We start from the raw sequence: 25,205 nt of genomic DNA, 5'->3' as shown, positions 1-25,205 counted from the left end.
GATGAAGAAGGACACTTCATATTCATCAAAGGAAAAATACATCAAGACGAAGTCTCAATTTTAAACATCTACGCCCCAAATACAAAGGCACCTACATTCATGAAAGAAACATTACTAAAGCTCAAAGTGCACATAAAATCTCACACACTGGTCTCGTTGGTGGGAGAGAAGACCTGGGGTCTGGGTGCTTGGGGTAGCAATCCTAATATCTAACAAACTAGACTTTAAAATAAAATCAATCAAAAGAGATGAAGGAGGTCATTACATACTCATCACAGGTGAAACCCACCAAGATGAAGTGTCTATCCTAAACATCTATGCCCCAAATACAAAGGCATCCACATTCGTTAAAGAAATATTATTAGAACTTAAATCTCATCTAAAGCCCCACACAGTTATAGTGGGAGATTTCAACACACCACTCTCACCACTAGACAGGAATACCAAACAGAAACTCAACAAAGAAGCAAAAGGGCTAATAGAAGTAATGACCCAACTGGGATTAACAGATATCTATAGAACATTTCACCCACATAAAAAAGAATATACCTTCTTCTCACCACCACATGGAACCTTCTCAAAAATCGACCACATACTTGGCAACATATCAAACCTCAGCAGCTACAAAAAAATTGGAATAACTCCATGCATCTTATCAGACCACCATGCTTTAAAATTAGAATTCAACAACAACACAAATTGCAGAAAACCTACAAACTCATGGAAATTGAATGCTCAACTGCAACATCCCTGGGTCAAAGAGGAAATAAAAAAAGAAATTAAAGACTTCCCCGAATTCAATGAGAATGAAGACACAACATACCCAAACCTATGGGACACTTTGAAAGCAGTGCTACGGGGGAAGTTCATAGCGCTAAATGCTCACATGAAGAAACAGGAGAACAGTTATACCAGAGAATTAACATCACAGCTGAAAGCTCTAGAACACAAAGAAGCACACTCCCCCAGGAGGAGTAGATGCCAGGAAATAATCAAATTGAGGGCTGAAATCAATAAAGTAGAAACCAGGAAAACAATACAAAGAATCAACGCAACGAAGAGTTGGTTCTTTGAGAAAATCAACAAGATAGACAAACCTTTGTCCAAACTTACCAAACAGCAGAGAGTGAACATGCAAATTAACAAAATTAGAAATGAAAAGGGGGACATAACAACAGACTCTGAGGAAATCCAGAGAATCATTAGGTCATACTTTGAAAACCTGTACTCCACAAAATTCGAAAATTTAAAGGAAATGGATGACTTCCTGGACAGCTATCAATTGCCAAAATTAAATCAAGAACAGATAAGCAATTTAAATAGACCTATAACCCCTATGGAAATAGAAGCTGTCATCAAAAGTCTCCCAACCAAAAAAAGCCCAGGTCCAGATGGCCTCACTGCAGAATTCTACCAGAAATTCAAAGAACAGCTTATACCAATTCTTCTCAAAGTGTTCCACACAATAGAAGCAGAAGGGTCTTTGCCAAACTCTTTCTATGAGGCTTCAATAACCTTGATCCCCAAGCCACACAAAGACACAACTAAGAAAGAGAACTTCGGACCAATATTCCTCATGAACATTGATGCAAAAATACTCAATAAAATACTGGCAAATCGGATCCAAGAACACATCAAAACAATCATTCACCACGATCAAGTAGGCTTCATCCCAGGAATGCAGGGATGGTTCAACATACGAAAATCCATCAACGTAATCCATCATATAAACAAGCTGAAAAACAAAAATCACATGATCATCTCACTAGATGCTGAAAAAGCCTTTGACAAAATCCAATACCCCTTCATGATAAAGGTCTTGGAGAGATCTGGGATAACAGGGACATACTTAAACATAATAAAAGCTATATACAGTAAACCAACAGCCAACATCAAACTAAATGGACAGAAACTCAACGCAATTCCTCTAAAATCAGGAACAAAACAAGGCTGTCCACTCTCTCCATACCTTTTCAACATGGTACTTGAAGTTCAGGCTATTGCCATACGACAACAAAGGGGGATCAAGGGGATACAAATTGGGAAGGAAGAGGTCAAACTTTCACTGTTTGCAGACGATATGATAGTTTACATCAATGACCCAAAGAACTCTACCAGGGAACTCTTACAGCTGATTAACACCTTCAGCAAAGTGGCAGGCTACAAGATCAACTCAAGAAAATCAGTAGCCCTACTATATACAGATGATAAAAGGGCTGAAAGAGAAATCAGAGAAACATCACCCTTTACAATTGCCACAAACAACATAAAATACCTTGGGGTAACGCTAACCAAACAAGTGAAAGACCTGTATCGTAAGAACTTTGAATCTTTAAAGAAAGAAATTAAAGAAGCCCTCAGAAAATGGAAAGATCTCCCATGCTCTTGGATAGGTAGGATCAATGTAGTAAAAATGGCAATCCTGCCAAAAGCAATCTACAGATTCAATGCAATCCCCATTAAAATCCCAGCACAGTTCTTCACAGACCTTGAAAGAACAATAATCAATTTTGTATGGAAAAACAAAAGACCCAGGATAGCCAAAACAACCCTGTTCAACAAGGCAACGTCCGGAGGCATCACCATCCCTGACCTCAAGCTCTATTATAGAGCTATAGTCCTGAAAACAGCTTGGTATTGGCACAAAAATAGACAGGTAGACCAATGGAATCGAATTGAAAATCCGGATATTAACCCACACACGTACGAACATCTGATCTTTGACAAAGAAGCTAAAAATATACAATGGAATAAAGAAAGCATCTTCAACAAATGGTGCTGGCATAATTGGAGACTGGCATGTAGAAGAATGCAGATCGATCCATGTCTATCGCCATGCACAAAACTTAAGTCCAAATGGATCAAAGACCTCAACATAAATCCAGCCACACTGAACCTCTTAGAAGAGAAAGTGGGTGGTACCCTTGAACGAATTGGTACAGGAGACAGCTTCCTGAACATAACACCAGTAGCACAGGCAGTAATATCAACAATTAATAAATGGGACCTACTGAAACTGAGAAGCTTCTGTAAGGCAAAGGACACAGTCAGCAAGACAAAAAGGCAGCCCACAGAATGGGAAAAAATATTCACTAATCCCACATCTGACAGAGGGTTGATCTCCAAAATTTACAAAGAACTCAAGAAGCAAGTCTCCAAAACACCAAAGGACCCTAATAAAAAGTGGGCTGCAGAACTAAATAGAGAGTTTTCAATAGAGGAGTCTAAAATGGCTGAGAGGCACTTGAGAAAGTGCTCAACATCCTTAGCCATCCGGGAAATGCAAATCAAAACAACTCTCAGATACCATCTCACCCCTGTCAGAATGGCTAAAATCAAAAACACCAATGACAATTTATGCTGGAGAGGATGTGGTGAAAGGGGGACACTCCTCCATTGATGGTGGGAGTGCCAACTGGTTCAGCCACTTTGGAAATCAGTGTGGAGATTCCTCAGAAAAATGGGAATAAACCTACCACAAGACCCAGCAACTCCACTCTTAGGCATATATCCAAAAGATGCCCATTCATACAACAAAGATGTCTGTTCCACTATGTTCATAGCAGCTTTATTTGTAATTGCCAGAACGTGGAAGCAACCTAGATGTCCCTCACCTGAAGAGTGGATAGAGAAAATGTGGTACATCTACACAATGGAGTACTATTCAGCAGAAAAAAATAATGGAATCATGAGATTCGCAGGCAAATGGATAACACTAGAAGAAACCATCCTGAGTGAGGTAACCCAGTCACAAAAAGAGAAACATGGCATATACTCTCTCATATATGGATTTTAGACATAGATCTGGGGAGTGCCAGCCTACAATCCTATGGCCAGAGAGTCTGGGAAACAGAAACTTTATTTAGTGGCTGATCGAAGAAGAGGCAGACTCCCTTGGTTAAGTACTGAGCTGAACTCAAGAAAGCCAGTAACAGAGAGGGAGGACTGATGATCAAAGGGATTAAGACTGGGCTGGTTTAACCCCCAGAAACAGCTGACCAGACAAAGGTTAACTCTTGAATCCCAGGCATTAGCCTGGGAAGCCAGCATGGGACTGATCAAGACCCCCTGAATCTGGGTGTCAGTGAAGAGGCCTAGGGAATCTACTGAGCCTTGGGCAGCAGATCAGTACCCATCACAAGTATACACACGGACTTTGGACTCCCATAGAACAATGTGAGGTGCACTCTCACCCTGAACTCTTGGGGAAGGGTCTAGGTCCTGCCCTATATGAAATGACACAGTATGCACACCCCCATGGAGGGCCTCACCCTCCCTGGAGAAATGAGGGGATAACGGGAGGGGGGGAGGACACGGGAGGAAGGGAGGGAATGGGAGAGGGACCTGGAACTGACTTGTGAAGCAACCTTGTTTCTTATCTAAATTTAAACTGGAAAATAAAATTTAAAAAAAGATTACATAAAAAAAAATCTCACACACTAATAGTAGGAGACTTCAACACTCTGCTCTCACTGCTAGACAGGACCTCTAGACAGAAACTTAACAAAGAAACAAAAGAACTAATAGAAGTTATGACCCAACTGGGTTTAACAGACATCTATAGAACATTCCACCCAAATACAAAGGGATATACCTTCTTCTCGGCACCACATGGAACCTTCTCTAAAATTAACCACATAATAGGAAACATAGCAAATCTCCACAGATACAAAAAAATTGGAATAACCCCCTGCATCTTATCAGATCACCATGCATTAACATTAGAATTCAACAATAACACAAATCGCAGAAACCCTACAAACTCATGGAGATTGAACAATGCACAATTGCACCATCCCTGGGTAAAGGAACAAATAAAAAAAGAAATTAAAGACTTCCTCGATTTCAATGAGAATAAAGACACAACATACACAAACTTATGGGACACTTTGAAAGCAGTGCTGAGAGGAAAGTTTATAGCACTAAGTGCCCACATGAAAAAACTGGAGAACAGTCATACCAGAGAATTAATAGCACAGCTGAATATTCTAGAACAAAAAGAAGCAAACTCCCCCAGGAGGAGCAGACGCCAGGAAATAATCAAATTGAGGGCTGAAATCAATCAAGTAGAAACCAGAAAATCACTGAGAAGAATCAATGAAACAAAGAGTTGGTTCTTTGAGAAAATCAACAAAATAGATAAACCTGACCAAACTGACCAAAAGACAGAGGGAGAGCATGCTAATTAACAAAATCAGGGATGAAAAAGGGGACATAACAACAGACTCTGAGGAAATCCACAGAATCATCAGGGCATACTTTGAAAATCTGTACTCCACAAAATTTGAAAATTTAAAGGAAATGGACAATTTCCTGGATAGATATCACTTGCCAAAACTAAATCAAGAACAGATAAACAATCTAAAGAGACCTATAATCCCTAATGATATAGAAGCAGTCATCAAAAGTCTCCCAAACAAAAAAAGCCCAGGCCCAGATGGCTTCAGTGCAGAATTCTACCAGAAATTCAAAGAGGAGCTAATTCCAATACTCCTCAAAGTATTCCACACAATAGAAGCAGGAGACTCACTGCCAAACTCTTTCTACGAGGCTACAATTACCTTGATACCCAAGCCACACAAAGACACAACTAAGAAAGAGAACTATATTCCAATTTCCCTCATGAACATTGATGCAAAAATACTCAATAAAATACTCGCAAACCGGATTCAAGAACACATCAGAAAAATCATCCATCATGATCAATTAGGCTTCATCACAGGAATGCAGGGATGGTTCAACATTAGAAAATCTATCAATGTAATCCACCATATTAACAATCTGCGAAAGAAAAACCACATGATCATCTCACTAGATGCTGAAAAAGCCTTTGACAAAATCCAGTACCCCTTCATGATAAAGGTCCTAGAGAGATCAGGGATAACAGGAACGTACCTGAATATAATAAAAGCAATATACAGTAAACCAACAGCTAACATCAAACTAAATGGAGAGAAACTCAAAACAATTACTCTAAAATCAGGAACAAGACAAGGCTGTCCACTCTCTCCATATCTCTTCAATATTGTACTTGAAGTTCTAGCTACAGCAATAAGACAACAAAAGGAGATAAAGGGGATACAAATAGGAAAAGGAGAATCAAACTTTCACTATTTGCAGATGATATGATAGTTTACATAAGTGACCCAAAAAACTCCGCAAGGTTACTCATAGAGCTGATAAACACCTTCAGCAATGTGGCAGGATACAAGGTAAACTCAAAAAAATCAGTGGCCCTATTATATACAGATGATGAAGTGACTGAGAAAGAAATCAGAGAAACATCACCCTTTACAATAGCCAAAAACAGCATCAAATATCTGGGGATAATGTTAACCAAGGAAATTAAAGACCTGTATGTCAAGAACTTTGTGTCTTTAAAGAAAGAAATCAAAGAAGATACCAGAAAATGGAAAGATCTCCCATGCTCTTGGATTGGTAGGATCAACATAATAAAAATGGCAATCTTGCCAAAAGCAGTCTACAGATTCAATGCAATCCCTATCAAAATTCTACCACAATTCTTGAAGGAACTGGAAAGAACATTAATCAACTTTATATGGAAAAACAAAAGGCCCAGGATAGCTAAAACATCCCTATACAATAAAGGAACTTCAGGAGGCATCACCATACCTGACTTCAAGCTCTATTATAGAGCTATAGTCCTGAAAACAGCTTGGTATTGGCACAAAAATAGACAGGTAGACCAATGAAACCAAATTGAAAGCTCTAATTTTAACCCACACACCTACGAACACTTGATTTTTGACAAAGAAGCTAAAACTGTACAATGGAAAAAAGAAAGCATCTTCAACAAATGGTGCTGGCATTACTGGGTACTGGTATGCAGAAGACTGCAGATACATCCATGTTTATCGCCTTGTACAAAACGTAAGTCCAAATGAATCAAAGATCTCAACATAAATCCAGCCACACTGAAAGTTTTAGAAGAGAAAGTGGGAGATACTCTTCAACGAGTTGGTACAGGAGACCACTTCCTAAACATAACACCAGTGGCACAGGCACTGTGATGGACAATTAACAAATGGGACCTTCTGAAACTAAAAAGCTTCTGTAAGGCAAAGGACACAGTCAAAAAGACAAAAAGGCAGGCCACAAAATGGGAAAAGATATTCACTAACCCTACATCTGACAGAGGGCTAATCTCCAAAATTTACAAAGAACTCAAGAAACAAGTCTCCAAAACACCAAAGGATCCAATTAAAAGGTGGGGTACAGAGCTAAATAGAGAATTCTCAGTAGAGGAGGCTAAAATGGGCAAGAGACACTTAAAAAAGTGCTCAACATCCTTAGCCATCAGGGAAAGGCAAATCAAAACAACTCTGAGATACCATCTTACTCCTGTCAGAATGGCTAAAATCAAAAACACAGAAGACAATTTATGCTGGAGAGGATGTGGAGAGAGAGGAACACTCCTCCACTGCTGGTGGGAGTACCGACTCATACAGCCTCTTTGGAAATCAGTATGGAGATTCCTCAGGAAAATGGGAATTAATATACCACTAGACCCAGCAATTCCACTCTTAGGCATATATCCAAATGAGGCAAGTTCATACAACAAGGGCATCTGCTCCACTATGTTCATAGCAGCATTATTTGTAATAGCTAGAACCTGGAAGCAACCTAGATGCCCCTCAACTGAAGAGTGGATAGAGAAAATGTGGGACATTTACACAATGGAGTATTACTCAGCAGATAAAAACAATGGAATCTTGAAATTCGCAGGTAAATGGATAGCACTGGAAGAAACCATCCTGAGTGAGGTCACCCAGTCGCAAAAAGACAAACATGGTATGTACTCACTCATATATGGATTTTAGACATGGATCAGGATAGTGCCAGTCTGCACTTCCACTGATAGAGAGTCTGGGAAACAGGAAAGAACCTAAAAGATATGCATATATGCATAGTACCCAAGATAAGAGGATTGAGACAAGATCCCCTGAATGGATGGGGAACACTGTGAGGGGTGGGGGGGGAGTGGGACCTGGGAAGAAGAGAGGGGGTGAAGAGGAAGAGAGTTGGTCATGGGGGAACAGGAAGTTGAGGGTGTGGGGGTAGAATAGGGGGAAGAGGGAATCATTGGATCGAATACAGATGAGGCACCAGAGCGACCTCGAATGATCTAAAGGTACAACACCAATTGGCAAGCTAAGCAATAGTGGAGAGACCACCTCGAATGCCTATTCCTGATAATGAACTTGATGTCTATAACCATCCGGGAGCCTTCTTCCTGTGACTGATGGAAGCAGAGGCAAACACACAATTAATCACTGAACTGAATCCAAGGATCCCAGTGACAGAGAGAGAGAGGAGTGATGAGCAAATTGGCAAAGAATGGGCTGGCAAAACCAGCAGAGACAGCTGATCTGAACAGGGGAGAGCTCTTGGACCCCAGAGCGACAGTGGGGAGGCCAGCATGGGACTGGTCTTGACCCCCCCAAATGTGAGTGTCAGCGAGAAGGCCTGGGCAACCTATGGGGCCCTGAGCTGTGGATCAGAGTCTCTCCCTGGTATACAAACAGTCTTCGTGTGCCTATAGCACAAAGAGGGATGATCTCTCAGCCTGGACTCTTAGGAGAGTGCCTGGACCCTACCCAGAGTAAAATGACAGACTCTAGATATCCCCTATGTGGAAGGATTTGGCAATAGGGTGTGAGGGTGGGGGGTAAGGGGAGTGCGGGAGGAGGGGAGGGAGAGGGAACTGGGATTTACATGTAAAACAAGCTATTTAAAATTAAAATACAAAATGATAAAAAAGAATATTAAAACAGTTGTTTTAAGACTCCACTGAACATTTTTCTAATTTGTTATTGAATGAAATCTGTTTGCACTTCATTATCTAACTAGGCCAAAAAAATACAGAAGGACAATTGTTTAAAATTGATGAAAACCATCCAAAACTTTGTAGTTTATTAAGGTAAATACATCACTTGAATGTAGGATTGCAAGGTGAATTCCTGTTCTGTATAGTAGCTTTTATTCCTATTATACAAATAGGAAAGCTAAATTCACTTTTATTTTTAGAATGAGAGAACACAGTGGGGTTCTGTAAAGGCATTTAATAGGCAGATTTTAATATGCTAAACATGAGGTGAGGGGGAAAAGCACATGCTTCTATTCCCTTTTATTGCAAAACAGTAACACAGTATTGTCTCAGAGCTTTGAGTAGAGTTTGGGAAGGAAACCCTGCTATCTGGTTGCTTTCATATTGTTCTATAAAAAGGTATATTTCCCCCATATTTTCAAGACAGGGTTTCTCTACATAGCTTTGGAGTCTGTCCTAGGCCTAACTTTGTAGAACAGGCTTGCCTGGAACTCATAGAGATTCACATGCCTCTCCCTCTAAAGTGTTGGAATTAAAGGGGTGCATCAAGACCACCCAGCTAAAAAAGGGATATTTTTCATTGAACATTATTAATATTGCGAGTTAGCTAAGATTACTAATATCTGTTTTTATCAAAAAGTCAAAAAGTCTTATCTAATATTTGTATATAGGTAAAGGTAAAAAAAATTGGGATTGTGACCTCATGATGATATTCGTAGTTTTATTTTCTCCTCATTATATGTTTTTATTTAAATTAGAAATATGAATGGTTCACATGTCAATTGCAGCTCTGTCTCACACCCCTCCTCCCTTGTCCCCCTGCCAGCCTCCCCCAGCTACCCCCCACAGTACCCACATCATTCCCCAGTGAACATGAGGCCCTCCTTGGGGGGATCTCCAGAGTCTGTCATTTAATTCAGGGCAGGACCTAGGCCTTTCGCCATGTTTCCAGGCTGAGAGAGCATCCCTCCATGTGAAATGGGCTCCCAAAGTTCATTTGTACGCAATGGTAAACACTGATCTGCTACCCAAGGTAAACATTTTTATTGTGTTTGCCAAACTGGGCATGGCACTATTGTGAAAATAACCACAGAAATTCAATATACACACAAGGAGATAAAAGTCTGGTATGTTTTCTTCATGGTGGCATGAGCATTACCTCTGAATTGATTATCACCCCAAGCCAGACTCTAAAGACTATAGACTCAGAAACCTGAATAATTACCCAAACATTCAGCAGCAACCCCTGGTCTTTGCAGAACATTGGCCAAATCCAGAGTGAGTTCTACTCCAAACATCTCTCCAAACCCTGGGAGATTTCTATCATATTCACATATATCGGATTAAAACAAACTGATTTTCTAGAATATTCATTCATTTGCCTAAAGGATGCTTGCTTTATGATATATATGTATATATTTCAACTAAGTTATGAAAATTATTTGGGGGATGGAATTTCAAGAAGAATAAAAAGAAGGCTCAGTTTTCAATGGCTCCCTGCTCAAAATAGTCCAGAAAAAAGGGTTTACAGTGACATTTATACATGGAAAGTCACTTTTGTCTTGGAAACTGGTAGGTTGAGAGGATGGCTAGGAGGGTAAAAACACTGACCTGGTGTTAGTGACTATGAAAACTACATTTTATTGACTTAATATGACTATGCTCAGTTGTCTGAGTGATAGAGAATTTGCCTTTCTATTTACATTTCTTACTCTCTATCATGAGCAACTTCTCATTAGAGAAGATAAAAACTACATGTACATAAAGACATCAACAATTGACAGTGTTAACTGTGCCAGGTTAAGTTTGATTTGCCATTTTCTCCACTGAAAAGAAAGTGTGCCAAAAGCATCTTCCATCCAGGAACACATGTTGTATTGGCAATCAGGGGAAATGGGTCCCACTGTCAGCTGGTTTCCAGGGCATTAGCAAGCACACTCAACAGCACACATGGATAAAGGGAGCCACACAGCAAACTCCGCTGATAAATCATTTTTAATGTATACTTGCAAAATAAATGCACACCCTTACAAGATGGTTTTAATAACACACACTCATAACTGTGAACAGCAGCTTCTTATAAAAGTTATTGGGAATTGCTACAGAAAATATGTGCATGTATACCTTTATCTCAATTTATAGCAGTAGTTGATAGCAGTAATTAAAGGCAAAGCATATTTTTTCATAGAACATTCTCAAAGTTGTCAGCTCAAATTCATTCTTAAGTAAATCAGTTAATGGGGATTTCATTTATTATGCTGGATTCTTCTACCCAACTTAAAAAAGCAAAGCAGTAATGAATTCATCCAAGGTGAAAGTAGATCCTAAGGAACAGAACATCCATGCAGTTTCTTAGACTCAAATTAGTGCTCAAAAGCATTTCTGAGGAGAAATGTTATCAAAATGATTGAAAAGGCACAGGGGAAAAAAACCAGATCCATGTATCAGGGATAAAAAGACATCAGATCAAATAACACAGCCAGCACTGCTATTTCAGCCATTTCAAAACAACTTCAAACAAGACAATAAAGGCCAGAAAGACTGAGGAGGACATGAAAACATAAGAAGGAGGCAGGAGACAGAGACAAAGACAGAGAGACAGAGACAGACAGAACGAATAAATGAGCTAATACAGTGGCTGACAGGGTATTTTCCTATTACAAACAAATGCCATTCTTCTAATATTTCAAGCTCATGTTCAAAATGAAAACATGAACAGCAAAACCTGTCGGTTTAAAAGAGAAGTGAACTCTATGGAAAGGATAAGAGAAAGGATAAGTTAATTAGCATTCAAGTAATAGACTCCATGATCTGAGTACTCCCAATTGAGTGCTTTTACTAAGTAAGCATTCAATTCATTAAAATATGCTGGAAGTCAAGGCTTTCACAGCATGCTGGGTACTGATTGAGCTGTCTCCACGTGCACGAAGTGTTTTTCTCTGTGAATTCTTAGACAAATATCACCACTGCAGTCCATCCTCTGCCCAGATAACTGCTAATCAAGAAACACCTTCCTGGTATGGTCTTCTTTTGCCAATTAGATATACTTTTAGCTTTTCACTTTTTATATTTAAAAAGAACCAGGTAAAAATAATAATTAGTGAATGCATATCAGATTGAAGTTCATTTCTGCTGAGGATGTATCTGTTCTGTTAATCAGTTCCTTCCCTTAAGGATATAAGGTAAATTTTGGAAATTAGCTGCCATGCTAGGTGTTGTGGGAATGCACCATATTAAACTGTGAACCCCCAAGGGATTATCAATGGTTCATTCCTGCAGGTAGTGAAAAACCTGACAGGAAATGAAGTAATTTGCAGGGGTAGGCTTAATCAGGTATTTTTAATAGCATCAAAATTATAACAGCATAGGTTTGCATAGAAAATAGAAAATATTTTCATATTATTTTACATGACATGAACTCGTGCAATCATTTTCTTTGTGCTCAATTTTAGCACAATGAAAGATATAATGATATTGTGAATGATACAAACTGTGAAATGTTTATTAAGCATCGGTTATATAAAGGTAATATGTCTAAGACTGATGAGATTATGGTGTTCAAAACATACCATAATGTGAATATGTTATTAATTTTTACTGGGAGCACTGATCAGTACCCACACAGTACTATGAAAACCAAATTTCTCTTCTTGAAGACAAAAGTTCTTTCATTGTGCCTGATATGTAAGTCACTAACAATTTCTGTTTCAAGTATTGGTCTTCAGGACATTTCATTGGTTTCCTTGCTTGCTAACTGAATGAAGTGAGCATGTATAAATTTATGCCTGGAATCAGAATCCCCATATAACACTATGATGACATACTAGTCATAGCCATTTCCATTTAAACCATAGCTGGTGTCTCCAGAATTCCCTCTTGTGTCAGTCACCTTATATGTAGGAAAAGCTACAAGTCAACGATTTATCTTTTCATAGATGAGAGTGGTTGGCTCATATTTCTGCCTCACTGTGGACTGTATAAAATGGTGTACTCAAATTTGATGTGGCCTTCCACCTTATGACATAAGTGGGGGCATGACTTTCGACAACTTTGAACACAACCAGTTCCTCACAGGGATAATTAAAACAATAATATAAATAAATACAATCCATGTATTTACCAGGTATCTTAATTTCCCTTAATAACACAGCATGTAAGATTAGACTGGATACTTTCAGATGTTGCTTAATTTAATCTTTTCATAGAATACTCATTTAGAAGCATGGGAAAAGCTAAGAGATTCAGTGTAAAATATGAGGTTATTTCAAAAGAGAATTTCTTACTTTTAGTCCTTTTAAAGAAATAATAGATTTGAAAGATTTTACCAATTAACAACTGAAATCAATGTGAAGGAAGTTGATAAATGATGTAATTGGATATGGGTGTCTTAGTTTAGGTTTCTATTGTTGTGAAGAGACAGCATGACCACAGGACTTCTTATAAAGGAAAACATTTAATTGGACCTGGCTTACAGTTTCTGAAATTTAGTTCATTATAGTCATGACAAGAAGCATGGTAGCATGTAGGTAGACATGGTGTTGGAAAAAGTGCTGAGAGTTCTACATCTTGATCTGTAAGCAGCATAAGGAGACAGTGTACTATGCTGGTTATAGCTTGAGCATATGATACCTCAAAACCTGCCCTCACAGTGCCATACTTCCTTCAACAAGGTCATACCTACTTCAACAAGGTCACATATCCTAATAGTTCCACTCCCTATGGGTTGAATATCAAACAGGTCTATGGCAGCCATTCCTATTCAAAGCACCACATTCCATTCCCTGGTCCCACAGGCTTGTGTCTGTAACATAATGCAGAATTAAATTCAGTCCAACTTAAAAGTCCCCATAGTCTATAACAGTTTCGACCCTGTTTAAAAGTTCAAAGTTCAAAGTCTCTTCTGAGATTCATGCAATCTCTTAAGTCTAATTCCCTGTAAAACCAAAATCAAAATACAGACCACATACTTTCAACATATAATGGTATAATGGCACAGGATATATATTTCCATTCTAAAAGACAGGAAAGGGAGCATAGTGAGGAAATACTAGACCAAAGACCAACAGAGAATAATCCAAACTCTTAACTCCTATGTCTAATGTCAAAGCACTATCCAGATATTCAAATCCTTTTATCTTTGTTGACCGCAACACACTTTTATCCATTGGCCTGGTTCCATTCCCTCTTAGCTGCTCTCACCTGCAGCTATCCCACAACTCTGAGATCTCCAAGATCTTAGAGTCTCAGAGGCATTCAAGGCATCACCATCTCAGCTTCTTGCAATGGTGTCTCTCAGTCTTTGTAGTAGTTTTAATGAAACTGTCCCCCATAAGCTCATAGGGAGTAGTGGCATTAGAAAAAGTGGCTTTATTCGAGTTGATATGGCTTTCTTGGGGGGAAAGTGTGTCACTGTGGGAGTGTGTTTGAGGTCTTCTATGCTCAAGCTACACCCAGTGTCACAATTCACTCCCTGTTGACTGAGAATCAAGATGGACTCTTAACTTCTTCTGTCTGCATGCCGCCATCTACCACTATCATAATGGAATAAACATCTGAAACTGTAAGACACACAAATTTAAATGTTATCATCTACATGAGTTGCTATGGACCTATTTTCTCTTCACAGCAATAGAAACTCTGACAAAGTTAGGTGGCACACACCTTGACTCAGAAGGTTTCCTTAGCCATAGAGGGAGATTCCATGACCCTTTTCTTCTAATCTTAACTCTAAAGCCAGAACCATGTGGCTGAAGTTACCAAGTTCTACTGCTTTCTCGGCCTGAACAAGCCCCCCTTTGTTCCATTGCATCTTCAACAGCTTTCTGGTTTTCATCGTTTCGTTTACTGCCTAAGTTTGGCTGACCTATACCTTGTTCTGTTGACCAGGCTGTCCTTGAACTCAGACATCTGCATTCCTCTGTCTCCTAAGTACTGGTATTAAAAGCATGTATCACCACACCTGAACCTAAGCTGTTTTTTAATTCCTTTTCACCAGATAGAAGCTTAACTGGATGGGATCTTGGCCTGAAGACTCCATTCCCTTTATTTCATTTTACATGAGACTTTAGTTAATATGAATCACTGCTCTTTAGTTAGCTAAGGGTCCGATGCTGATGAAAATGCCTGGAAGTGTGGTTGGGTTGTGGTCATGCTTTCCTATGCTGAGAAGAGAGTTGGAAATGTTATTGACAATAACACACTGTAACACCCATTTGAAGAAACTAGCTATTGCCTACATTTCAATGCCAGAACGCTTTTAGAAAGGTGAAAGGAGATGTAAGTTTAGAAAAGCTATAGGGATCCTGCAGTTTAGAAAACCAGTGTTCTAAACCTTCAACTAGTGCATATCACCAGGCAATGGCTCTTTTGTTATTATCTCAGCAATGAATCTGCCTCAGCAGATAGGCCAGGCAATGCAATTACGTACCCTTTGAAAAGCAATGGTACACTAATTGCCAGATTTCTTAGCTACTTATACACTATATGAAAGAAAATTTATTTATGTTGTCACGATTAGTCATCATTTAAATTAATATCAAGTTGTGGTTTTCTTAAGTTTGTCTGCTTGCTCCATTCCCACCCTGTCTTCTCTTTACCCCTTTGCTCCCATCTTGTCACCTCTTCTTTCCCCTTACTTCTCCTCTCTTTCCCTCTCCTGCCTTCCCCTCTCTCTGCTTTCCTCTTCTCTACTTCTGTCCCCTATTCTCACGCCCTTTCTTTTCCCAATACAAATCAATACCTAAAGCAGGCTGGCCTGCTAGTTAGTGGACTAATCTTGTAGGTTCATATTGCTTTTAAGCCCAGCACTTTATCTTGAGAAAAACAGTAATGATTGAAGCATCTGGATAATTTAGGATCATCCTGAGGTTTACACCAGAAGTAGTTACAGAAATGTAAACCTTAGGTTCTAATTATCAAAGTCAGTATCTTTTTTGAAATTGAATTTCTGCCTAAAGTTTGTGATGCCTTTTTATGCACTGCACAGAGCTAGGGTCAAGTGGGTTGACCAAGTTGTAAATTGTTTCCAAGTACTCCTTGACTTGACAGGAAAGTTTAAAGAGGGATGTGGCCCATATCTCTTCATGGACCCCAAGTGCTCTGGGCTTCAAGTCCTGCTGCTTATTTAGCTCCAATACCCACGAGCTTGCCCTCTGTTTCCTTTGTAAGGCTAGGGTGAAAGTGACTGGTACATTGAATCTCTTAATTCAAGGAATAGCAGCAGTATTCTTTTGTTCTGCAAGTTCATGTTCAACATATATAGTGATCTTGTCATGCCAACAATGAAGTATTATCTAATGAGTCACTGGTAATTCTAAAATCTTTCACTCCCACATTACTTTAGGGCATAATATATAATACCTGCTGGTCCCAACATTTTGTTTCTACCTATGCTAAAATGTCACTACCATGAAAAAAATATATTAATAATCATCATAGTTAATCCTTCCATTATTTCACAGTTTCACTTTTTTGGTGAGGGTGATAGCTATCTTGAGAAAGTGTCTTGTTAGAAAGCACAGGTAACCCTGCATGTTTTGATCCTCCTGACCCAGGCTCCTCCCTAATGGCATTAACAAAGTGCACCACCACCCCTAACCCTATGCTCTGTTGGAGGTCAGTCTCAAGACTTGCTGAATGCTAAATAAACATGTATCAACTGAGCTTGACGCCTCTAGATCATTAATACTCTATTGCATTGCTTCTCATTCATAGTACATCCAAGATAGCTACTTATGACAAAAGAGGGAAATGGAATGCCTATGAAATCATTTATGAGGACTTAGTGATGTGAACTTTTTGCATAAGCACAGTATAAAATAATCCCCAAGCTCCCAAACAAAACAAACTGCAAATATACGTATGCTTTGGCTATTAATTGCTGAAGGAAATGTAGCCTCACAATGTATGTTTGATTCAGATTTCTTATCTGTAAAAAGGGTCTAAACACTGAATTTGCTGAATAGGTGTATGGTGACTATGAAGTATACAAACATAAAGCCCAAAACAGTGCACATAATAGAAGGAAAATGTTTTGACTGTCATCTCATAGTCTGACAACTACTTCACACCATTTACAGTTGACTCATTTCTTACTTATGAATAGTTATAAATACCTAAATATATATGATTAATCCTTTTACCTTCTTCACTCATTTAATGCTAAAAATCTTAGGCATACTAACCATCAGATGGCATGTCCCAGATGACATATTCAAATATCACATATTAGTTTTCACATTAAATGCTCTTTTACAGAATTAAATGCTAGTTGGAGATAAATCACACTCTTACAAAACACTTTTCATGATGAACATATTTTAAGAGTGCTGGTCATATGGGAACCTGCTGTGTTAAAACTTACAATTTATGCTGCACTATATTACACATATGTCATTTAGAAAATGCACAGTTTAAGTTTAATAACATATATTATACTTTCCTTCTATGGCTATCTTTTGATAAAATTGTTATCAAATGCTCCTTTAAAACATGGTTATAATGAATTTATCATTTAAACTTTAATTTGATGTCTCCAAATAATCTCTTTGTGGAAAAAATTGAATTCTTTAAACTATATTTAAATAACTATCCTTGAAATCTGAGTGGAGACTTTTGATGACTAGAGATCTTTCTACATCTATCAGATGAATTACCTTCATTTGTTTCTTAACCTTCCCTGAGGCCTATTTCTAGAAAGGTGCTTACATGTTTGAAGAAAGAACTATTCATTTTTATTATTTGATAAATCAAAATTCTTCCATGACTTAGATACAATACAATAAAATGAAAACTATTTTATAAAGTAGGTTTAAGGAATAAGTGACATTATTCTTATTGTGGAATAAAAGAACTTTCTGATACAGCAAGGACTATATCTGAAATTCTGACAAAGAAAAATCCCAAGTGGAAATGATATCCATTGTCACATACATAATAAATTTTCATGCTTCTAAAGTACTGAATTATTTAGATGAGATATCACTAAATTGTTCCAGGATGACCTCAACTCTACAATGTAAGTTTAGATAAAACACATAGCCATTCTTCCTCCTCAGTCTCCTCAATACTGGGGTTATAGGTATGGACTTTCATACTAGTGTTTTGATATTTCTAATGAAACTGGAAAATAAATGATCTTTGGTCAAAAACATCTTACTTTATGGATGCAATGCTTGTCCTTTCCAGCAAGATTTTATCTCACAAAGTAACCAGTGACAAGATTAAAGCTTTGATCTTGAAAGCATCATCCCAGCCCATACCTAAATCAAGCCACAGGACTGCTCTAGGCCCAACACACTCATTTCAAGGACTCTTTCTGGCACACCCAGACAACGCTTTGTTAGGAAGCCACAGTAGGTGAATTTGCTCAGCTGTACATAACTGCAATCTTTGTAAAAGCTTTGATGCTCCTGAATGAGAGGTGGAGCACTGACTGCAGACATTTAATGTATTAAGTGTCTAAGACTTCAAAGGAACTTTGATTAACTCAATGACACACTTGCTCCAGGGACAGAAAAAAAGTCAAGGCACCAAACTCAATTCATATGCCTATTTTTTTCTCATAGCAATTAAATGACAATGGTAAGTGAGCAATTTCTTTTCTAAAACTCATTTAAAAATATTTTTAAGTTAGGATTTCTCTTGAACACTCATTTACCTTCCCATGCCTGCTTCTACCACAATAGCAACAATGGAGCTGGAAACTTTGCTGTTCTCCAAGAGTAGAGCATCACTCAGTTGCCTCTCCCAGTCTTAGGTGCTTACTGAGCTTGGCTAGTATTCTGCCCTAGTCATAACCTTTCCGTCCTCCACCTTTCTTATTATCCCAATCCACCCAACCCCTTCTAGCAGCATTTGCCTTTCTATCCATCGTGTGCTAAGTCATTTTTACAAATACTCAGCACCTGACATGTAAAAAAGCTTGCTTCTAATTTAAGTAAAAAATAGAAAAAAATGACAGTACAGACTGGAGAGGTATGTAAGACAGCATCCTGGAGAGGGCAAAGAGGCCATCAGGAAAATGTTTGAAGTACATGACAAAAACGTGAAATGGTGCTGCTGGAGAATTTGGAGGCTGAAGCAGTGGACTACACACTACCAGAAGGAGCAGGGGCTGTGCAAGGCACTCTGTGCGTGTGCTAGACGTACACACACCAGCCAAGGAAAGAATAAGAAGCAGTGCATACTGGGAAAGAAATGAGAGTACAGAAGACTCCAGTCACTCCTGTCTATGCATCCTTGTAACAACATTGGAACACTGACTCTTGGTTAGTATTATTGCTTATAATGGGAACATGAGACTTCATTCCCATAAACTCTGAGTCTACACATGTCCATGTGAAGTCATTTTATCTATTATTATATATTGCAAATTTGTTAACACTGAACTCATGGAAAACAGTACCTTAACTCAAGCCTGAACCCAGATGTTCTCTTGTAGAGAGAATTGCAATGCTCTGTTGAGTTTAGCGGCACTAGTCAGCACCTCAGCACTTGACTTGGAAACACACACACACACATGCACACAGACACACAGACAAACAGACACACACACATGCACATATACATATGATCACATACACATGCACTCATACACACATGTACATGTGCACACACACACACACAAAATTCATAAAGCACTCAGTAGACAGTTGATTGGATGCTTATTTAGAGTTTCAGAGTGGAAAGGTTATTAGCGAAGTGACTTTGATTGACCTTAGCTAGGAACAGGGGCTGTTGGAAAGACAATGTCTGTAACTCTGGTATTGATTTTGGATTTACAAATAAATTCTTGGGAGTAGGCAAATTTGTAAATGCATAGTCAATGATTAGGAAAGATCAAGTGTATACACTGCTATTCCCAAAAGTCCCTGAAAGTGACATTTACCCTTTTATTAAAAAATAAAAAAGCAACAAAATAGGCTTATCTCCTTTAAACTAAGTAACCCAAAGAACAACAATACCAAGTGTTATAGGTCTGGAGAAGAGGCTCACAGGTTAAAAACACATATCACTCCTGCAAAGAACCCAAGTTCAAATTCATACATCCATGCCAGGTGACTCACAACCACCTGCAACTACAGTTTCCAGGGATCATACACATCTGCCCTCTGTGGGCAACTACACTCACATGTACAAACTCTTTTAATGCATGCCACAAGTGAACTTTCTGGGAGTGAAGTAGAACCACTAACAATGGTGTAATTCCAGCGAAAACAAAGCAGTTCACACATGCAAACCCTTGGCAATATCTCCAGAAAAAAGAAAACCTCTCATCTGTTTAATCTGTGATATGGGACACCAGAGTATAGTGAGCCAATGAAGGTGCTCTGAATTATAGGGCATTTCATATGGCCTTTTATAATGAGCCAAATTATCCATTTTTAACTTAAACATGTTTTTGAAGATTAATGCTCTATATACTATATATATGTGTGTGTGTGTGAATGTGTGTATGTGTGTGTGTGTGTATGTTTTGTTTGCATATACACATGAGCACCATCTGTGTTGCCAATACCCAAGGAACCAGAAGTGGATATTTAGACCTCCTGAAACTGGAGTTAAGGACTGTGGGTGCTAGGAACTGAATCTGGGTCCTTTGTAAGAACAGCAAGTGCTCTTAATTATACAACTATTGCTCCAGAACCAAGAGAGACAGTTCTTATTCTTAAAAAATAAGACAGATCCTTATTCTCAAAAATAAGAATAATTAATGCTATTTAGCAATTCTTGTCTTTAAGAAGATGCTTGAAGATATTCCACAAATGGAGGAGAGAGACAGGGAAACTTAATTCATGGGATTAAAAAATATCAGAGGTGAATGAATGATGGGAACAGAGGAAGAAAAGGGAACTAGAGGAAGGGAGCTTTCAGTCAGGATTTGGAGAAGTGTAAGTAAGGACAAGACTCTAGAATGTATGTAGCCAACAAAGAGAAAAAAACTAATGAAAACAAAAAAGCCAGAGGCTGAGCGAGAAAGTTCAATAAGATCTTAATATCTTAATCCTCTGTTGTGAGATAAAACAACTTACAAAGATAAAGGGGTTAGCATATTCATACGTTTTTATTTTGTACCATAAACTTTAGCAAAGACATAAAAAATCTCTTTTAGAGATTTAACATTTTAAATGATATGAATCTATAGAATATTCTAAAAGTAAATAAAACTTAAAAAACAGAAATGTTATTCTTTCTGACAGTGATGATGGAAATGAGAGATGCAGAAGGCAGGGAACTCATTTTCCAATGTGAAAACTGTCAGACAAATGATATCTCTTACCCCTGTCTCACACATGCTTGCACCGTCTGAATTGTGATTTGCTCTACATTGCTGGTCTGACAAATTGTTATTCATCTTCCAGGATTCTTGTGGAGACTCTGAATCTTTGTCTACCCTAGCTTTTTGCAGTTAGTTCTTCATTGTAACTTTTTTTTATTTGCTTAGTCCTAAGCCTGCCCTCTCTACTGTAAATCGGTTTTTGAATAGTCCCTGAATGCAAACCTACTTCCAGTGGAATTAGATACATTCAGCATTTACATGGTCTAGGCAGCCTACCCCCAAAGAAGTCAGCACAATCCTAGAACCCAGCAAAGAGAAATCCCAGCACAGTAGCCTCTGAGAATAGCTGACTGAGAAACAGCACCAGGCAGGTTCTAGAATGCACAGTGACTTCAGGAGAGAATGGTTAGCCTGTATTCTTGCCATTGCTTCACTGTTGTGCAGATTGACTATGGGATAAATATCTACACAAAGGAGGTGTTTGTATGAAAAAATGTAAGGGAATGAGAGATAGCAGAGTATTCTCAAAGGAAAATCATGAGCAAAGATGTTATGTGTTTATGAACATACAAGAAAGCATTAAACTATTACAGAAATTTAGGATTATGGTCAAAGACAGGCATCAAAATAAGATTAAAAAATGACAAGTGGTGTTAAAACAAACTGTCAACAATACAGCAAGGGCAAAGAAACTTCTTTAACTAAGTCTGAACAGACTCTATCTACCTGCCAGTAACGGTAGGTCACTGGTCCTGCATAACTTCTCTACTAAGGATCAGAAATTCTGGGCCCTTACCATGTCAGTTTTCTTTCATTCACTTTCATTCACCCCATCTACATTCCACTATTTGCTGTTGCTGCCTCAAGACTGTATACAATGTATAAAATACATTGTTATGTATATTAACAATGAAACATCTTCTATTTCTGATATTCATCACATAGTTTAAGAAACACATTTTCTTCACTCAACTATCAAGTAAATATGCAACACACACCAGTCCATTTTCTTTCCCTGACTCTTCAAGGCCCTGCTCTATCCCCTGCCCCTACACCCAAGTTCCTTTTTGTTTATGGTGGTCCTGTTGATTTGAATGTACTTCTGTCATTTGTCTGATATGAAACCCACATGATACCTTCAGGACACTGCTTAGTACACACTCTGTCAACATTCCCACAACCACACTGTAGCTCTGCAAAAACACAGAGAGTGGCTCTCATTTCCTAGGGTTGCAATATGCAAAGGTGCGGGCCCTGCCATGCCTGTAGCTCACTCTTTGTTCTTCCCTTGCACAAGACCAGAAGGTGGAAGAATGGTCCAGATCTTCCTGGCCACAGTCTCATTAGTATCTAGGAGAATATCTAGGATATAACAGACACTAAGGCTATGCTTACTAAAAGAAAACAAAAGAGGGAAAAATCCAACAGCTTTAGCTTTGGTCTTTCTAATGGACTTCAGTGATGGCCTTACTCACACCCTTTCTGGAAAACTTTGTTAAGTACACTAGTGGCAGATTGCTTGGTATCACTCTCAAACCTACCACTTTCTAATTGTATCATACTAATACAAGCCTATTTCTCCTGTCATATTGAGTTATATCCATTTACAGCATCTCTAATGGGTTAAGTTGTATCAATGGAAAATGAGGTCATTAGGGTGAACCCTAATTTGAAGTACCTGCTGCCTTTCACAAACAAAAGTCAGGACACATATGTAGAGGGACAATGATAAGGAACATGAGGAAAACACAGACATTTCTACCCCAAACAGAAGGCTGGCAGCTTTGCAAAGAGTACTCAGAATGAAGTCAGTCTGTCAGTACATTGGTTTGGTTCATTAGGACCATTGATTGTGAGGTAGTACATTTCCTGTGTTGAAGAAAATCATATTTGGATAGTGAACCTCTGCAAAACAAATATGGCTCCACTGTCTCCTGGGACCCAGTTTAAAAATGCTCACAATTTCTGATTTCTAATTCCCATCTATTAGAACTTTGATAATCTGCAACTAAGTGACTTACTCATTTGGCCTTATCCTTCATCCTCCAGGGCCTTAGAGGTCTTTACCTCTTCTTCAGAGGGGGATCAACTGTCCCCAGTGTCTCTCCATTTATGGAATATGAATAGCACATGTCCTGAGCATGCCATCCATTTTCAGCTCATTATTTGCAGGGCTTCTCCTAGTACATGCCTAACTGTAATCAAGCCCCTTGTCTTTATTCAAATTTGTGTCTTTTTAAATTTAGAATGCATGTGTAAATATTTGTTATATGCCAGGCTAGTATACAATAAAACAGGAAAAACTTCTAGACATTACTATTGTTTTAATATTTACTGGTCATCAAGCCTCCCCAGGTACTTTTGGAGATTTATTATGATATTATCATATTAATTTGTATTATACTTTTTTTCTTGTTTTTCGAGACAGGGTTTCTCTGTGGCTTTGTAGCCTGTCCTGGAACTAGCTCTTGTAGACCATGCTGATCTCGAACTCAAAATGATCAAACTGCCTCTGCATCCTGAGTGCTGGGATTAAAGACATGCATCATCACCACCCGGCTGTACTCTTACTATATTGAAATCAACATATTCTTATTTCTTTGATGACTAAATAAAGTCTTAAAATAGTAGATAATATTCATATAAAATGTGATCATATTGGAACTCAGATAAACTTAAAATATCTGTCCTAGGATTTCTTCCTGGGAATTCATACCCATATTATAAAGTCCAAATCAAGAATGCCTTGTTAATAAAATCTCTGATCATCTCAGATAGAAGTACCAGAGCTATTTCAACTTTGTTATTCATTATTCCATTTTCTAGAAGACTTTACACATTTGAAATGCTGCAGTTTCCATGTAAAGTGTCTCTTTATCAAATACTTTACCAAATTCTTAGTCCTAAATGCAATGTTCAGGTGGGGAATGACCAGGCAGTGTGGGCTCTACTTCATCATTGGATTAATAGTGAGATAGAAACTTCTTCTTTTTATTTCAGAAGCATTTTTTTAATTTAAATTAGAAACAAGCTTGCTTCACATGTGGATCCTAGCTCCCTCTCCCTCCTCGTGGCATTCTTGCGAGTGGAAGAAGATTTTCAAGATGGGGCCTAACGGGAGGAAATGTTTGATGTTAACCTTTAATATATTTTGGTGTAACAATCTGTTGACAGATTTTCTTATACAGTTTGAAGGTCACAGAGGGGCATCTTCTTAGAGAATATACCTTACCCCAAGCCTATTTCTGGGCCTTCCTGCTTCCCATCATGAGATGAGATTTCCTTGGCCACTTGTTACCCACCGTGATGGTCAACTTCCCTCAGGCCTACACCTCATGGGCTGACACCTCTGGAACCAGGAGACCAACAAAACATTCATGCTCTAAGATTTTTTTTCTCACACATTTTGTCACAGATGGAAAAGGTGAATAACATATGAAGCAAAGGGTGGACTATAAAATAGAGTATTTGTTTTCTGTTACAGAAAAGTCTAATCTTCAGTGTCTATGCCTTATTTGCTAAGCCCAAGGTCAAAGTTCTCTCTTGCTTTCAGATTCACATAGCAAATCTATGTTAAAATTCAATTGGTATAAGAGTTCCGGTATTGAATGATTTGTATTCTGTTTCAAAATCCTTAATAGGCACCAAATTATATACTAGCAAAGGACGCATGAGCTTAAAGAGTTAATGGAATAAAGCTAAGAAAATGTGGACCAACAGCCTCCAAAACAATACAGAGAAACCCTGTCTCGTAAAAACCAAAAAACTAAGAAAATGAAGGAGAAAATTCACCAATTAAATCCCACAAAGCTAAAAACAGTATGTGAAAATATGTAATGAAATCAACAGTTCTATCATTAAATGTAATTAAAATCTTAACTAACGTTTAAACATGGCAAGGATCTTTGCATGTCAATCACAAACATTTTTGTGTACACAAAGGTCATTTGAATCACTGCAATCTCACTGGTACTTTTAATAAATTTTATTGCATCTAGCCACATTCGCAAATACAACTAACATTTACAGACACGGCATCACATTATACTGTGTGGACATCACTTTGCAGAGTTTAAA

At 38.3% G+C, this 25,205-nt stretch overlaps 1 protein-coding gene across 2 annotated transcripts in view; it reads right to left on the bottom strand.

The window, feature by feature from the left end:
• Grid2 (glutamate ionotropic receptor delta type subunit 2) overlaps positions 1–25,205 on the bottom strand; it is a 1,423,232-nt gene that overhangs the window by 724,437 nt on the left and 673,590 nt on the right. The window lies entirely within an intron of this gene.

This window comes from Mesocricetus auratus, unplaced genomic scaffold, assembly GCF_017639785.1.
Source record: "Mesocricetus auratus isolate SY011 unplaced genomic scaffold, BCM_Maur_2.0 Super-Scaffold_100676, whole genome shotgun sequence".
NCBI classification, from domain to species: Eukaryota; Metazoa; Chordata; class Mammalia; order Rodentia; family Cricetidae; genus Mesocricetus; species Mesocricetus auratus.
The sequence above is the reverse complement of the archived record's forward strand: the minus strand, read 5'-3'. Positions and strand labels throughout refer to the sequence as shown.